The sequence below is a fragment of the Lathyrus oleraceus genome, chromosome 6 (assembly GCF_024323335.1).
Source record: "Lathyrus oleraceus cultivar Zhongwan6 chromosome 6, CAAS_Psat_ZW6_1.0, whole genome shotgun sequence".
NCBI classification, from domain to species: Eukaryota; Viridiplantae; Streptophyta; class Magnoliopsida; order Fabales; family Fabaceae; genus Lathyrus; species Lathyrus oleraceus.
Window position 1 is genome coordinate 201,638,649 of NC_066584.1, and position 6,762 is coordinate 201,645,410.

Sequence of the window (6,762 nt, forward strand, 5' to 3'; positions counted from 1 at the left end):
GAGGAATCGAAGTAGACAAAGCCAAAATAGAAGTAATCGAAAACCTTCAACCTCCGAAAATGGTGAGGGAAGTACGAAGCTTTTTAGGACATGTCGGTTTCTACCGACGATTCATTAAAGATTTCTCTAAAATAACTAAACCTTTAACCGGACTATTAATGAAAGATGTTGAATTCATGTTCGACAGTAAATGCTTAGAAGCGTTTCAAACACTTAAACAAGCATTGATCTCCGCACCCATAATGCAGACTCCGGATTGGAATGAACCATTCGAAATAATGTGTGATGCAAGTGACTACGCCGTAGGCGCTGTTTTAGGACAACGAAAGGATAAAAAACTTCACGTCATATATTATGCAAGTAGAACTCTAGATGAAGCACAAATGAATTACGCCACGACCGAGAAAGAACTTCTAGCAGTAGTATTTGCACTAGATAAATTTCGTTCTTACTTGGTCGGAGCTAAAATAATCGTTTACACTGACCACGCTGCCATTAAGTACCTCCTAACAAAAAAGGACGCTAAACCTAGACTCCTAAGGTGGATTTTGTTGCTACAAGAATTTGACTTGGAAATCAAAGATAAGAAAGGAACTGAAAACGTAGTAGTAGATCACCTCTCTAGACTTGAAAACCTGGAACCGGAAAGGACATCGGTCAACGATGATTTCTCGTACGATAAACTTATAGCTACTTTGGAAGAAAATAGAGTTGATAAACAGGTAGAGACCACCTTAGCTATATGTGTTACACCATGGTACGCTGATTTCGTCAATTATTTAGCTGCCGGAATAGTTCCACCTAATTTATCTTACCAACAAAAGAAACGATTCTTCCATGACATAAAACATTATAATTGGGACGACCCTTTACTTTTCAAAAGAGGCCCCGATGGTATTTTTCGTCGCTGTATACCTGAAGAAGAAGTAGAAAGTATAATCCAACATTGTCATTCCGCTCCTTATGGTGGACACGCAAGTACATCCAAGACCTGCTCTAAAATCCTACAAGCCGGTCTTTATTGGCCAAACATATGGAAAGATGTACATAATGCTGTCAAGAAATGCGATAGATGTCAACGCACAGGAAACATATCTAGACGTGACGAAATACCAGAAAAAGGCATTTTGGAAGTAGAGATTTTTGACGTGTGGGGAATAGATTTCATGGGACCTTTTCCACCTTCTTTTGGTAACAAGTACATACTCGTGGCGGTTGACTACGTATCAAAGTGGATTGAAGCTATAGCTTCTCCAACAAACGACACACAAGTAGTAACTAGACTCTTTAAGAATATAATTTTCCCAAGATTTGGTGTCCCAAGAATAGTCGTCAGTGACGGAGGATCACATTTCATATCTAGAATATTCGAAAAATTATTGTTTAAGTATGGTGTAAAGCATAGAGTAGCAACACCTTACCATCCTCAAACTAGTGGACAAGTGGAAGTGTCCAATAGAGAAATTAAACAAATATTGGAAAAGACAGTCGCTACATCAAGAAAAGACTGGTCATCAAAATTACCTGAAGCTTTATGGGCTTATCGAACCGCTTACAAAACTCCCATAGGGACAACCCCATTTAAGCTTATTTATGGAAAATCTTGCCACCTCCCGATAGAATTAGAACATAAGGCCTATTGGGCTATTAAAAATCTAAATTTAAACTATAAGGCCGCTGGTGAAAAGCGAATTCTTGACATAAACGAATTAGAGGAACTTCGACAAGACGCCTACGAAAATTCCAGAATCTACAAAGAAAGAACGAAAAAATGGCATGATAAACGTATATCAAGAAAAACCTTCAAACAAGGCGATGTAGTCCTTCTGTTCAACTCTAGACTTAAGTTATTCCCAGGAAAACTACGTTCTAGATGGTCAGGCCCTTTCCAAATCACCAATGTCTTTCCAAGTGGAGCGGTGGAAATTAAAGGAAAATCTATTGAACCATTTATCGTAAACGGGCAGCGTCTAAAACATTATCATTATGCTGAGAACAATGAAGGTTCGCAAGTCCTGCACTTAGACGCAATGCCTCCAGAATTTATAGATTATATTTGATAGTTTTTATGTCGAGCTTGCGACATTAAACAAAGCGCTTCGTGGGAGACAACCCACAAATTTTTATTTTTATTTCTTCTTTGATTATTCTATTAAATTTTATTTAGTTCTCATTCTTCGTATTCTTTATTTTAATTAAATATTTCTTCTTTTCTTCTTTCGGCATTTGGCCAAATCCTGACTAAATTCTTGTTTTTCTTTTCTTTAGTTAACACTAACCTGATGGGACAAATTGATCGTATGGGTATCAAATTCAGAGGGAAAGCTCAGAAACAAAAGTTCGAAGAACTAGCAGAGAGAGAGATGCTACCTAATCTCTATGCTGATGATTGGGCAATGACTGCCCTTGGACTGAGAGAGAGTGTCTTGTATCTGCTGAGTCAAATAGGGTGGGAAACCACACCTATTCGAAGATAATTTGTCACTTATCGGAGGCTGACTCTAGAATTCCTTAGCTCTCTGATCTATCTACCAAGCCATGGAAAAGGAATAAGCAGAGGTTTCATCCAGTTCAGGATGTTCAATATGGAGTATCAATTTAATATTCAAGACTTTACTAACCTTTTAGGGTTCCCTACCTCTTTTGATACATTCACCATGAGCCAAGAAGACCTTTTTGAATATAGAGAACTTGAACATTTTTGGGGAAGTTTGACGGGAAATGACGACCCTGAGGAGCATGAGTTTCTTTCTGGAAACATACATAACCCAGCTTTTCGTTATTTCCATAAAATCCTAGCACACACTCTTTTTGGGAAGAAATCAAGCAATACCACAGTATCTCGTGATGAGCTCTTCATAATATTTTGTGCTTCCCAGAACCGTCCAGTGAATGGTGCCACTTATATGTTGGCGAATTTTGACCGCCTTATTCAAGATGACCGAGCACCAATTCAAATAGGCGGATTGATAACCATGATTGGTAATGCTATCGGATTACGCCAACCAATGCTTGACTTGAGCCCTTTTTGTGGCATTGCGCCTATGAGTATACCCTTCCTCTTCAACACTATGTTTATAGGAAATCTGGGACCTGAAGAGTTTGAATTAATAATTAACAACCAAGTTCTTTGCCTATTCACCTTGCCTAGCTCGAGGACTAGTGTTCATAACCGAAACAATTGGCTCTACAATCTGAATGGAATACCTTCTCCTGTTAGATCTACTGAATCCATCCAAGACTATGAGATTTGTGACGACCAGATTCCTTATGCTGAATCTGACCCTCGGACACCATCTGGTTATTATGATATTGACTCTCCACCTCGTCCTATCCCGTCCGCAGAATCTGCAATGCCTGATCTTAGACATCATATGCCCGTAACTGATTATAACACCGCCATTCAAGCCTTGATGTCAGAACAAGAAGCCATCAGAAAAGAGCTAACTAATATGGGACATGAATTTCTGGGATACATGAGCAGTATGACAAATCAATTCCACGAGTTGCTAAACCGTGTTAACTCCTTTGCCCCTCCAACAAAAGATCCTACAAATGGCTAGAAGAATTAGAGTTAATTAGTTTTAGTCTTAGGATTTATAATTTTGTTTGACATTATATTTTTAATTTTAGTATTTGTTTTTCCATGTTTTATTTTATTTTCAAATATCACTTTATATTTATTGAAGCTATTGGCATGATTGGTTTATTTTATTTTGATCTATGCAATTTCTATAATTACAAGTAATGATATTCACTATATGCTACTAATTACTATGCCTGTTAAAGAAATACATATATTATGGTAGTAGAATAGCATGCAAGACAATTTAAAAGCATTACAATAGAAAATAAAATAAAACAATAAAACAATAAATATAAACAAAATACATAACAAAAAAATAAATATATTTATAATAATAAAAACAAATTATGAAGCACCCACGCACGCAGTGACCGTTGCAAGCTGACTGTGTGACGAGCGTCACACACGCCATCACGGTCGTCACACCAAGTGCCTGTGACGCCCGTAACACCTTCTGTCACGAGCGTGACAGCTTCAGAATAGGTGAACGTTAGTAACCGTTGGGGACACGACCGTTACACCACCCCACTTTTTACCTTCCCCATTCACTCACCCATTTACTCACATTAATCCACATTTATTTTTTTCTCACCCACTCCCTTTCCAACTTCCAAAACTTTTCCTATAAATACCCACCATACCTTTCTTTCTACATCATTCCAACAAACCACTCTATCAAAATCCATTTTCATCCCTTCTCCTCCTTTCAACCCACTTATCAGTATGGCTGGAAACCAACAATTCGGAAATATTATCTTCCGATCCGAAGATGATAATTATCAAAGGGAGTAGTTCGAGCGTTTCCAACAGCGAGGTGTCATATCTACCAGGTATCCTGATTTAAATTGTTTACAAGAATTAGGATTACTTCAAGGTATACAATGGATGCTCCGCCTTGCTGATTTAACCTTTCTTTGCACACACAATCAACCTACCTACCCATCTCTCACCTTAGAATTTTTAAGTTCTTATTCGTACAACACTCCTACCGGTGAAGACGAGTACTTAACCGGTACCGCAACCTTCCGCATGTTCAACACCGAGTACTCACTATCCCAGAACCAATTGAGTACCATCCTACAATTCCCTGTAGAAGGTCAAGTCCACCCAAGAATACCTCCGAACTCCCAGTGGCACATAAACGCCTTCGATCTCTTTAGAAAAATTTCCGGTGTGGAAACCAACAACTGGGATGTGCTACTTGCTTCACATATACATAACCCAACCATCCGGTACTTTATCCGCATCCTGTAAAACACCATTTTTGGTCGACCCAACAACAGCAAAGTCAACGCGAAGGAATTATTCTTCCTCCACTGCGTCTTTGAAATGGATACAAAGGTAAACGCTGCCTCCTTCTTATTTCACCATATTCGCACCCTATGTGCTAGAGGCCGCCAACCTTTTGTGATTGGAGGATTAATAACCACCATCGCACTCGGCCTAAATCTAGGGGACCGACTTCAAAATTTAAAATCTCTGCCACCCCTATTTATGGATACCAGTTACTGTCGCTCCAACCGCCTAATCAAAAACAGGGTAGGCGGAGGGTATTATCTTATGGTGAATAACCACGAAGTCCCAAGCGTTGTTTTGCCCAACATTGCCCTCATAGATGTCACCAACCCCAACCGCTTCATCTACGATCTGAATGCTCCCGAACTTACCGAGCCTACACAAGCAAACCCACCCCAGGACGAGTTTGAGGAAATGGAGCAAGGTGATCAAGATCCTGCACAACCTTCCGCCCCGCTCAACCCATCCGATAATGCAACTGGTTAATCCTCCCGACGTCGTCGAAGAAGGAGGCCAGCAACTAATGAGGATATCATGGACGCCATTGATACCATGCAGGCGCAGAATCTCGAAGTGATGCAACTGATGCGCCAGATGCAACAACAACAGGAAGCGAGGAATGCAATAACCGACCAGCGGTTCACTGAGTTGCTCAGCAGGTTTGACGACTTAGGAGTACGTCAACGATCACCAGGTCCAAGAACACGAGGCGGAAGGCAGCATTGACTTTTAGTTCCCTTTTTTCTTTTCATTTTCTTTTGTCTTTCTTTTGAACCATTAGGGACAATGTTTCATTTAAGTATGGGGGAGGGAAAACTTTGTTGCAATTATTATTATTTCTCTTTCTTTCAAATATGTTATTTTTCCCTTCATTGTTATTTCCCTTTCATATCTAATATATATATATATATATATATATATATATATATATATATATATATATATATATATATATATATATATATATATATATATATATATATATATATATATATATATATATATATATATATATATATATATATATATATATATATATATATATATATATATAATTTATTTTAAGTCAAGGCCCTAGTGTGAAAATTTCGTAGTATCTATTCCCCTCAATTTTCTTGAGCCATAACAAATTTTTTTTTAACACACTCAATAAGTATAAAGGTTGCTTATTTTACAAAACTTGAGTGAAATCAAGACAAAATTATTACCATAACAACGCTCTGAGAACCTCAACATGTTAGATCAGGATAAGTACCTATTATACCAATTCCTTGAACTTTTAGTTTTATAGTAACCCCGAGTAGTTTATACAAGAAGTCAGCACCATCTTAATAGCAAACTACGTGGAGAGCCGATGAATATAAGTGAATGATTCCCAAAATAAAATTAAAAAAAAAGAGAGGATATATCAGGAAATGCACTAATTAAGTTAGGTGATCCTTACCAGATCATTTAATCTAAAGGTTGCAGATCATGGAAAAGTATAATATGAAAGATCCATTATGAGTTGGTTCAGCAGGTATCTGGTACTGAACTTGGTAGGGCGGACTACGGTCCGATCCCCCGCAATTTGTAATGGACTAAATAACAAAGTTATCCGACTCATGTACCAGAGCTTCTAGCAAAAAGGGGATCAGAATCACTAACCGGTTACTCCACTATGTGCGCGAAACGATAAAGGGCTTAATGTGATTTCGCTAGAATGAAAACGGGTGAAATAAGAGTAAAAGAACTAGGCTAGCTATAATAGCATGACTCGAACTGGTTTGCATAAGGTGGGGTTATCTGAGGTTGTAACGGTAGTTGTTGATGTTAAGATTTAGCTCAGGCTATTTCTAAATGAGATTTACTTGCAACCTAGCGCGAATTGATGTGTGTTT